We start from the raw sequence: 12323 nt of genomic DNA, 5'->3' as shown, positions 1-12323 counted from the left end.
GAGGAATCCGAGCAAAGGTATTTTTATTCGGAAAGATGGTGACTTTCGGTTGAGAGGCTATTGTGACTCGGATTATGCAAGTTGTCCCATCACGAGGAGGTCCTTAAGTGGCTATTTTGTTTCGTTGGGAAAATCACCTATCTCGTGGAGGACAAAGAAGCAGGTGACGGTGGCAAAATCCACTGCAGAGGCCGAGTATAGGGCCATGGGAGCGGCCACGAGTGAGTTGATTTGGCTCAAGTCCTTCTTAGCTTCATTCGGTATTTTTCATACAACACCTATGTCTTTATATTGCGACAATCAAGCTGCTCTTCACATTGCCAAAAACCCGGTTTTTCATGATCGGACGAAGCATATAGAAATTGATTGTCATTTTGTTCGCCAACATTTAGTCACCAACACGATCAATACTTCTCATGTCAGGAGCAAAGAACAGATTGCGGATTTATTCACGAAAGCACTTGGAGGGGAGTCTTTTGATCATTTGCAGTTCAAGTTGGGACTCGGTTTACCTCGTCTTCCAACTTGAGGGGGAGTGTTAGAATGTAAATATCTTATGAGATATGATTGTATATTCTTGTTATACATATCTTGTAGGTTTAGTTAAGTTGTTATTTGTTACCTAATATTTAGGATACCAAAAGATATGATTAGGGTAAGTTATGTGTATATATGCAAAACCTATGTACGTTCTTCATCATCAATGAGAATTCAGTTCTTCTCAATTCCGAACTTTCACACCATCCCCCATGGACGAAGCAATTTTCCATATGGTATTTTTCTAGAGATTTAAAAGCATTAATTCACTACTTTTTATGCCAATTTTCCAGAATTTGTTCACTCATCTAGTGTTGTGAATTACAAAATCCTTATTTTATGACAATTTTTATGCCGTATAACAGATATTGAATGCAAAATTAGTAACCAGGACACTCGTTAAACTTATTAAATTGAAAATTAAAGAGCTAATTAATTTACATTGATCAGTTAGATAATGTTATAGAAATAAAATATTGTTCATGATGCAAGAGGAAAAGAAGAAAGATGTAAGAGAAACAAGGGAGTACGGTGGGATAAGGATGGAGTTTGAAAAGAAGGGCAATTTTTATCTTTTATTTGAGCCATATAAGTAATTCTTGGGCATTAAAGGAAAAAGTTTTTAGTATTTATCAATCATTAATTAAAATATATATATTAATTAAAGTTTTTATTAATAGGGTCTATATTTTGAATATCGTACCGGGTCTCTGAAATATTAGAGACAACCCGATTTGAGTAATTATATTTTGGTATTTTGTTACGCTCTAAATTTTATTAAACACCCCCATTTCATAAATCCTAGATTCACCACTGTCTATACTTACGAGGTAATTTTGCAACTTGATAAAAAGATTATATCTGTTATATCATACAAAGAATTTACTGAATAAAAAATTAACACAATACTGTACTGTGATTGGGGATCAGTATACTTGTAGGAAGACATTAGCTGATAGCAGGCCAAGAGTTAGAGGCCGATTTGCAAGGAACAACGAACTCGAAAAGTCAGACTACTCTACAGATATAAAATGGACTCAAATGGCACGTGATGTGAACGAAGAGGATTGGATTCTTCTCCTAGACTCCATCTCATCCAAAATAGTTCCATAATTTGTCATAGCAATTCAGAATATCTAGGGAAAGAGGAAACCACAAAGAGTGAACTAGCAAAATCAAATAATGTACTAAACGTTCTTTCAGTAGGTTTTTCTTGTGACGTGTCACAAATTTTGATGAAGGAAATGTGACCATTTTATGATTAAAAGTAACCATCCATAAATTATTATTTATCAGGTGATGGTGACATTTTACCATAAAATGGTCGCAACTAGCATTTCTCCGTTACAAATGAGAATTTGTGAAGTTCTTTGGGCATGAATCATGTGTCTATAAAAGCTAGTGGTTGAAGTTATTCCTATAACTTGATTGTAATGGTCAATTCATTCAAAGCACAGTGTGCATGAAGAAATCATGTAAGTAGCAATGCAGGCATTTCCCAGTACCATTTTGAGTGCACAATTCTATTCAGAAGTTACTATGTAGAGAAGACAATAATCCATCAAGTACAAATCATGTGCAAGCTAATAGCATTGATAAAGACCCTACGTGAAGCATTGAGCACTATGCAAAATAGGCACACAGTTGACATAAGAATAGAGTCAGCTGTGTGGTTACTTTTCTCGTACAAAAGCAGTACATTGCTTTGTCCAGTAGTTATTGTCTAAATTTCAGCTATATATGTACTTGACTTGTATTCATTTACTCATTCATTCAATTCAATACAACAAAATCAACTCAGAAAAATTGCTCAAATCCTTGCTTATGTCTTCTACTTCCTGCACACTCATTAAACGCAACATGGTACCTGAGGAATGAGGAGACTGATAACCATACAAGGAGAGCATTGACTCCATCCCAACCAACTTTGTACTAGGTTTATCTATTTAAGAAGCAGTGAAGATCATCACTGAATACTCACTTCTTATCTCAAACAAACCTATCTCATCTTAATGGTCTCAGAAAATCCATTCCAGAACTCAGTGAACAACTGACAATACAATGACACAAAATACTCCAATCTCCTCAAACGCACCATTCACCATGGATCCCACAGATCCACTTTACTTGCATCCAGCTGAGAGCACTCACCCAGTTGTGGTGGACACAAAGCTGTCTGGCATTGAAAATTACCTTGAATGGAAGACACAAATGGAGATTGCTATTTGTTCCAAAAGAAAGCTTGGATTTCTGACTGGAATGGTGAAGAGACCATTAAATGATCCTGTTAGAGAATAAGCCTGGGATACATGTAACTGTCTCCTCATCGGGTGGATCATGCACAATGTGAAGCAGCCCATCAAGAGATCTGTTATGTATACCAGAACTGCAAAAGAAATCTGGGATTACCTGCAGAAATAGAAATAATTTTCTGTGAGTAATGGAGCCAGAAAGTTCATGCTTAACAGGGAGCTTGATGAGCTTTCACAAGGAGACAAGTCCATCTGTCAGATTGGCCACCAGTCACCCAAGTGACCCTTGAGGTCAATGCTTGTCTAGATGCTCAAATTAAGGAACAAAATGAAAGAAAGTTGTTGCAATTATTGAATGGCTTGAACCCATCCTACTCCACCATGAGGAGCAATGTTCTCATGATGTCACCACTTCCAACTGTGGAAGAAGCTGCTGCAATCTTCAACATGAGGAAGCTCAAAGGAAGAACTGCAGAGCTCCTGATTTAACAGCAGCAGATACATGGTATAATTGCTGGTCAACAGGAGGTAGGGATGTCAATTTCACCCGAATCCGTCTAAACCCGATCCACCCGACCTATTTAAACGGATGAAAACCCGAACTAAACGGATGAAAAGCGGGTGACGGGTGAGTCGGGTGACGGATCGGGTCGGATTCGGGTGGGAAAGTTTCACCCGTCACCCGACCCATCCACCCGGTTTCCTAAAAAAAAAAAAAAAACAAAAAAAAAAACTGCAAGAATCTCCTCTATATATATATAGCCAAGCCACAAAAAAACCCTAACCAGATTTTGTCTCCCTGCCTTATCTTCACCCCTCCTCTCTCTATCTCTAAAATTAACAACCCTAAAAAATTCCGACCACCACCTTAAACATCACCGTTCTACTCCGACCTCCTCTGACTACCACCAATTTCAAACGTCCTTATTCCTTAGACCTCTTCCAATCATAGAGCTCCTATCACCTTCTCTCGGTCTGCCTACCACCGTCAATATTCTCCAGGTCAGCGGCTGTCTTATGGTCAAGATGGTGAGATAATATCGCATGTGTTTTGTGAGGTGTCGATTGTAGTAGCTTCTTCAAACATCTTCAAGTTCACGAAATGAACTAATAATGGAGAATCAATTACTCTCTAGTGTGTTAATTTCAAGATTTAAATTGATTGTAGATTTAAATGGTGAATCGTATTGTTGATTTTATATTGCAATGAACAAAACAAACAATTGTCTTTAACTGATTTCAATTGTGGTGAACAAAACAAACAAAAAGGTGAAATTCTGATAAGTAACTAGTGCCCCTGAAACATTTAAAGTATTCATCCATTAAACACCCGAACCACCCGATTCACCCGTGGATGATGGGTGGATCGGATTCGGGTGATGGTGTTCACGGGTGATGGGTGGATCGGGTGGAGGATATGATTTCGGGTGAGCCTCCACCCGATCCAAAACCGATCCGTTGACATCCCTAACAGGAGGCAGATGGAGATCCCAAGTGTCTAGCTTGCAACAGAAAGGGACATGCTAGGGCCCAATGTTGGAAAATCATTGGATACCCTGCTAACCATCCTGTGTCCAAGAAATACCCTGAAAAATCTCAAGAGTACAAGCTGAAGCATGGACATCTGGGTTCAAGCCACTCCACTTCTCTGAATCTGGGTTCAAGCTCAAGAGGATTCAAGTCAGGACCCCACAAAGGGAAGCACAACAATTATCCCAGATATGGGAGATGGTTCTAGTGATATGGGAGGCATTATCACCTTAACTGCCCAATAATTTGAACAGTTAATGAGCAACAACAAGGGAAAAGGAGCAAGCAGTTATCCTCTCCTGAGACTGAGGATGAAATAGAAGTGAACTTTGCAGGTATGGGAGGTATGGCCTATATGAATGCTTCTAGTTTCTCTCATGATTGGATCATAGACTCTGGAGCATCAGATCATATGATCTCCAACTTGAACATGCTTGAAAATAAAAGAGAATTAAGGAACAAACCAAAGATAAATCTACCTAATGGTGAAACTACCACTGTTTCTCATATAGGATCATATAGATTTACTAATGGCCTGACCCTTAACACTGTACTATTTGTTCCTGCTTTTAGACACAATTTACAGTCTGTCCACAAATTGACAAAAGAAGAGAAATGCTATGTAGTTTTTCATGAAAATTTGTGTATGATACAGGACTCACAAACAAGGAAGATTAGGAGGCTTGGAAAAGAAAACAAAGGGGTCTACTATCTACTAAATAATGTTGTTAGTGCTAACCCTAAGTTAGTTAAGGTCTCTATCACGTTGAATGAACCTGTCTTATGTAATGCTAGTGCTACTGTTTTATACCCTAGTAGAGGACAGTGTTCAGGTGGCATAGTTTTCAACTCTTGTAATGCACCTGACAACACATGTACTATTTTGCCAACTACTAATGATAAAATGTATGATGTTTGGCACTTGAGGTTGGGAGATGCTACAAATAACAAATTAAGACACATAGCCTGCATACCCAAGTCGCAAAGGTCACATACCAAAAGTGTGTGTATCACCTGCTCCATGGCAAAGCAAACCGGATTACCATTTCCTATTAGGACACACAAAGCTGCTGAATTGTTTGACCTAGTACACATAGATGTATGGGGACCTTATAGGAAGGAAACCAGGACCAAACACAGATATTTCCTAACCCTTGTTGATGATCATTCCAGGGCCACTTGGGTCTATCTCATGAAACATAAATCTGAAGTTGCTCCTCTACTTGTCCAATTTTATAAATTTATCAAAAAGCAATTTGGAAGAACTATTAAAACTCTCAAATCAGACAATGCACTTGAAATTACAGAAGGAGACAACAAGAGATACATACTGTCCAAAGGCATATGGCAACAAACTAGTTGTGTTGACACTCCACAGCAAAATGGAGTGGTTGAAAGGAAGCACAGGCACCTTCTTGAAATCAGTAAGGCACTCAGGTTTAGCTCTGGCTTACCACTGACATTCTAGGGTGATTGTGTGCTCACTGCAGCCTTCATCATTAACAGATTACCCACTGAGGTGTTAAAAAATAAAACACCTTAAGACATCCTGTTTCAGAAACCTCCTTAGTATGATCAGATGCGTGTGTTTGGATGCTTGGCCATGGTACACAATCCGAGCAGAGAGAAGGATAAGTTCCAAGCCAGGGATGTGAAGTTCTTTGAAGATGTATTCCCTTGTAAAATCAGCAATTTCTCTCAATTTATTCCCTCACTTCAAGCAGCAGTTCCATCTTCACTATCCTTTTCACCATCTGAAAATGACACATCTCCTCTATCTCCTCTCATTGAACCTGAAGTCCCAGCACCAACAGCGGCAACCCCACCTGATCCACTAACTCACACTGATCAGGTGGAGATCTTCCCAGATACTGCAGATACTCCACCCTCTCCTGAGAGCCCCTGAACCACACATTAGATCCACGAGGCTCAGAAGAGCACCTGAGTGGACTAAAGACTATGTTGTTCAAAATCCTGTCATGGCACCCTCTACTATTGCTAACCTGGTTCAGCTCCATCTGCCTCAATCATTTGCAGGCCATGTCAGCACAGATGTGACTGCACCAGATCCTAGCACTTTCCAAGAAGTTGTTCAGCACCCACATTGGATCCAAGCCATGAACCTTGAGCTGCAAGCTCTTCATGACAACAACACTTGGGAGCTCACTGAACTGCCAAAAGGAAGGAAGGCTATAGGCTGCAAATGGATTTTTAAAACTAAATACAATTCTGATGGTTCCATGGAAAGACACAAGGCCAGATTGGTGGTCCAGGGTTTTAGACAACTCCCTGGTATTGACTATGATGAAACTTTTGCCCCAGTGGCCAAAATGTCTACAGTCAGAGCACTCCTTGCCATTGTAGCCATAAAAAACTGGGACACCTGCCAAATGGATGTGTCCAATGCTTTTCTCCATGGAGATCTGGTAGAAGATGTCTACATGAAACTACCACAAAGTTATACTGATGGAACTCTCCATGTACCAGGTCAGGGGGGGTCTCCCTCACTAAGGAATGAAGGCAAAGTCTGCAAGTTATTGAAGTCTCTTTATGGCCTGGAATAGGCTCCTAGAGAGTGGTTTTCCAAACTGTCTCATGTGTTACTCAACTGTGGTTTCAAAAAGTCTCATGTTGATCCCTCATTGTTTGTGAAACAATCAACACAATGGCAGCACAACAGTTGTACTTATTTATGTGGATGACATGGTTATTGCATGGGACAACCCCACTGACATTCGGTCCCTAAAATCCCAACTCAATGCATCTTTTCATATGAAAGACTTAGGTGAACTCAGATATTTTCTTGGCCTGGAAATGACCAGGAGCAGTGCTGGTCTCTTTGTGTCTCAAAAGAAATACACACTGGACTTGCTCAAGACCTTTGGAATGGACAAGTCCAGGGCCATCCAATTACCAGTCAATCCTCTCATCAAACTCTCATCAACTGGAGCCAGAAAAGGGAACACCCTTACCCCAACCAGACACCTACAGAAAGTTGGTGGGAAAACTGATCTACTTAACCATCACAAGGCTTAACATTGCTTTCTCAGTGCAATTGCTCAGTCAGTTCCTTCAACACCCTACCTCTGATCATATGCAAGCTGCTAGGAGGGTCCTCAGATACCTCAAGTCTCCACCTGGCCAGGGCATTCTTTTTGCCAGTGACTCAACTGTCAAATTGACCGCCTATTGTGACTCTGGGCCTCCTGTGCCTCTAGCAGGAGGTCCACCACAGGCTTTTGCATTCTTCTTGGCAATTCACCCATTTCTTGGAAGTCCAAGAAACAAACAGTGGTGTCCAAATCCTCTGCAGAGGCTGGGTACAGGGCCATGGCCATGACCACCTGTGAAGTAACCTGGCTATTCCAACTTCTCCAGGACTTAGGACTTAGGACTAACCCAACTAGGGTCAGCCTCTCTCAAGTGTGACAATCAAGCTGCTCTAACAATAGCAGCTAATACAGTCTATCGTGAACGCACCAAACACATTGAGGTCGATTGCCATTTTGTTCGAGAAAAAATCCAACAAGGGCTCCTCACTACCTCTTACGTCAATACCAAAGAACAAGTTGGAGATGTGTTCACCAAGTCCTGCACTGTCTCACAACATCAACATCTCCTTTCCAAGATGGGAGTTTCGTCAGGCCTCCACTCACATCTTGAGGGGGAGTGTAGAGAAGACAATAATCCATCAAGTACAAATCATGTGCAAGCTAATAGCATTGATAAAGACCCTACATGAAGCATTGAGCACTGTGCAAAATAGGCACACAGTTAAGAATAGAGTCAGCTGTGTGGTTACTTTTCTCGTACAAAAGCAGTACATTGCTTTGTCCAGTAGTTATTGTCTAAATTTCAGCTGTATATGTCCTTGACTTGTATTCATTTACTCATTCATTCAATTCAATACAACAAAATCAACTCAGAACATTGCTCAAATCCTTGCTTATGTCTTCTACTTCCTGCACACTCATTAAACGCAACATACTAGTCCCTTTGTCTCCGTCATTTCTTTACCATTTCTAGTCTATGTGAATTGTGAGGTTATTTTAATTAAAGGTAAACAAATGATTGGAACGCAAGAAATACTATATCGGATAAAATGGATTCACAACCAATCTCAAGGTAAATTAATTGACGAGAAGCAGCTAGTCAGCTAGCGTTTAAACTAACTGCTGATGTGAGAAATCGAATTGCGAGTTCCATAGGTGGGGCAATTAGACAGCAACAATTGGACGATGCAAGTTTGATCCTCTGCCATAATTTCCTGTAATGCCAGAAAACAATAATCTAAATCTTATTGCTGTTTTTTAGCAAACCAAACCAACAATGAAATCAAGAAGAATTATTAGTGGTAAGATGAAATTTACCTTAAATCATAGCTTGTCTGTAGGTGAATTTAAATCAATGGAATTAAGCGCACAACATTGAGCACAATCAATGACGAAGAGAGTATACTTCCCAAACGCATTGTTTTCAATCTTCATGAACCTACAGGTTCATTGAATATCTCTCTTTTTTTAATAGGATTGGAGTTATGGGATGCATCTTCTTGTTTGGCAATTGATTTTGTAATTATTACTATTAAATCTTAGAGGTTTAGGGTTTGAGAAGGAACTTCTTTAGGGGGAAGATTTTTTTTTGTTTCTGTGGGTGAAATAGGTAGAAGATGAAGAACATGAGAACATCTATAACTGCTACCGGAACCGCAACCGCAACCGCAACCGAGTATTAATTTAGGTGGGTAAACTCGGAATTTGGCGGCAATTGGACTCAGGATTTATAAGAGCATGTTTAATGGTAAGCTATATTATATCAGCAACTCTCTTATAGACTGTCCTATAGCATAGGACTGGCCTAAAAGGAGAAAAGTCCAAAGTTAACATATAATTACATTCATATTTCAATTTTATTTTGATTACCCGATATCTTATAATAAATACCGACATATTTAAATATGCAAGTTATCAAGATAAAGTATTATGTTACTAAAATAAACAATTTTTTTACACATTTATTAACTTACTTAGTTGGGCTTTATGTCATTAGGCTAGTCTTTTACTAAAAATGGTCTTATAGAACAATTTGTGATATTATATTGTAGCTTGATATGCCATATAGTAGACATACACCCATGGTAGTTATGGGCAAAAAAATAAAAAATAAAAATAAACTACCCACTTCATCTCTCACAGTACCTTTTTTTTCTTTTCTAAATTACTCAATTTATCAAATTTAAAATCCTATTGACTTTATTAGATTCGTAGTTTTCTTTCATCTATTTGTATTTGAGTTTTATCAAATTTACAGTTCATAATCATCAAATAAGACCGATATTCGCTAAACTCAAAGTGAATATAACAGTGTCATAAAATGAATATCACATTACATAACACACGTTCATCAAATTACACTATCATATTCATTTAACTCAACGTGAATATAATAGTATCATAAGGTGAATATCACACTAAATACTACATATTCATCAAATTATATTATCATATTCACTAAAATCAAAATGAATATAATAATAACTTATGATGAATGTCACACTTGATAAGACATATTCATCAAAATAAATTATCATATTCACTAAATTCTGAGTGAATATGATAGTGCCATATGATGAATATCACACTCGAAACCACAAATTTTAGAGATAAAACATAAAAACTCATCAATTTAATTTACGGTATTATACAACTTTTAGGGTTTAATGTAATTTCAACACAAACCCGATAAATTAGAATTTAATTAATCAAAACACGAAGTAATTTTAACACATACCTGATAAGTTAGAATTTAATTAATCAAAACTCGAATCAAGATTACAAAACCACTGTGTTGGATGGAAAATTAAATTTCATGGACAATTTTTTTTTATAGAAACGGAAGACGTAGTTTGAAACAATAGAAGAAAGAGTTTATGGAAAGTGATAACTGTTAAGAAGTAGGGACTTTTGTTATTTGTTTTTTTTTAAAAAAAAAAAATTGGGAGTAGGAAGTACCATACACCTGGGTTTATGGTATAAGAATTGCAATGGCCTTAGTAGTTTGAATAGGCCCACTCTACATTAATCTACCAATAAAAACAAAAATCAAGCATGTAGCTTTGTAGAGCAGATGTAACTTTCAAGCGGGTCATAATTTTTCGTCTCCAATGGTGAGCAACCTGCTCGAAGGTTTTACAAAATTGCAAGCATGTCATTTTTTATAAGAGCAAGTCTAATGGTAGGCTATTTGCTACTAGCTTGATAAATCCACATCACATTTTAAGTCAATAACAATTTTAAGCTACCATATTATTTCAATTGTTTAGCTAGCTTTCATAAATTTTATTTAATTAATTAAAATATGTAACAATTTTCCTATTGTTTGATTTTAAGTTGTGGACCACTTTAAGCTACTAACTTCATGAGGCTAGTTGCTTAAACCAAACCACTCTACATGGCTATCTCCAATGGTTTAGCCACTAGCTTGCAATTTTATGAAATTGCAAGCAAGTCCCTATGTTAAACCATTGGACTTGCTCTAACTATTGAAGATGCTCTAATAAACTTTGATTGGATCTACAGATCTCGCGGCTACGGCCGTAAGGAGACGATTTCTCACTAAGTTCAATTATCATTTTATAATAATTTGAAATAAAAGGGTATCTCAAGTATAGTAAAATAATGTTGTCCATGGCCTTGCATGTAAGGCAATGGTTAGTTAGGATACCTCTTTTTACATTTGCCCAAAAAAAAAAAAGTATAGTAAAATAGTTACGTTCGTAATGTGAAATAATTTATCGATAAAAATGGTCACGGTTTATAATAAAAAAAATACGCTTATTATGAAAAAAATGTACCAAATAAAAAAGTCAATTTTTCTTTATTATGTATCTATCCAACAACATGAACATTTCTTACTAATTTTAGATGGAGCCCATGGAGTAAAAGGAAAGGGAGGTATAGGAGAAATTAAATCCCTCCCAAGTTTTTCTCCACCACCCGTCTTTCCCTTCCAATTTTTTTAGAGGGCTGATTTTCATCACGACATTTAAAAAAAAAAAAGATGATAATTACCCTTACACTCACACACTACTTTCTCTCTGTAAAAAGTTTCCTCTCAAATTGTACTAAAAATCAACTAAATTAAAAAAAACAATAACAACAATCAATACATATATATAAAGTAGAAACTTTTCGAGCGATATTAGAGAGTCCAACTTTTTTGAAATTCCTAATAAGTGTAGATTTAGCTTTTTCTTCTTAATAATTTATGATAAAATTATCCTAATCAAAGTAGATCTAATAATTTATGAGAAAGTAATCCAAATAGAAGTAAATCTAATATTTTATAAGAAAAAAAAATACTAATGGAAGAGAATCTAATAATTTATCGATTATTCTTTACTAACATAATAATAATCTAATATTTTATAAGAAAATAATACAAATGGAAGTGAATCTAATAATTTATCGATTATTCTTTACTAACATAATACTCCGTAATAGATTATAAAAAAAATTATTTTAAAAATATTTATAAAGTAAAAAAAAGTCATATAATAAACATATAAAAGTGTTAAAATTGTATATTTTATAAACATATAATTAATCTTTGTGAGAAAAAAAAAGATCCTAATTTCTTACAAATATAAATATTGTCAAAAATCTAAGTTATTCGATTTTAACTATTTGGTGAAATTCATGTAGTAAGAAAGATAATTTTTTTAGAGACTTTTTTGAATATTTAAAAGATTTACAAAAGATTCGAGTTGGTAATTATAACCAAACCTGTAATTGTCTTACACAAAAACCTTAGGAAAAAGCTAAACTTTATTTTAAAAAAAAAAATATTTCATGAAAAAGTAATATGTCATAATAGGAAAAAGAGGTCAAGAATGATATTTACTTGGCATTTGACAGAGAAAAATTTCTACAATGACAAAAATAGAAATTAAAGAACTTCAACGATGGCATGAAATAGTTTTAACTCTGACTTTCTATAACGTAT

This window comes from Silene latifolia, chromosome Y (genome assembly GCF_048544455.1).
Source record: "Silene latifolia isolate original U9 population chromosome Y, ASM4854445v1, whole genome shotgun sequence".
NCBI classification, from domain to species: Eukaryota; Viridiplantae; Streptophyta; class Magnoliopsida; order Caryophyllales; family Caryophyllaceae; genus Silene; species Silene latifolia.
The sequence above is the reverse complement of the archived record's forward strand: the minus strand, read 5'-3'. Positions refer to the sequence as shown.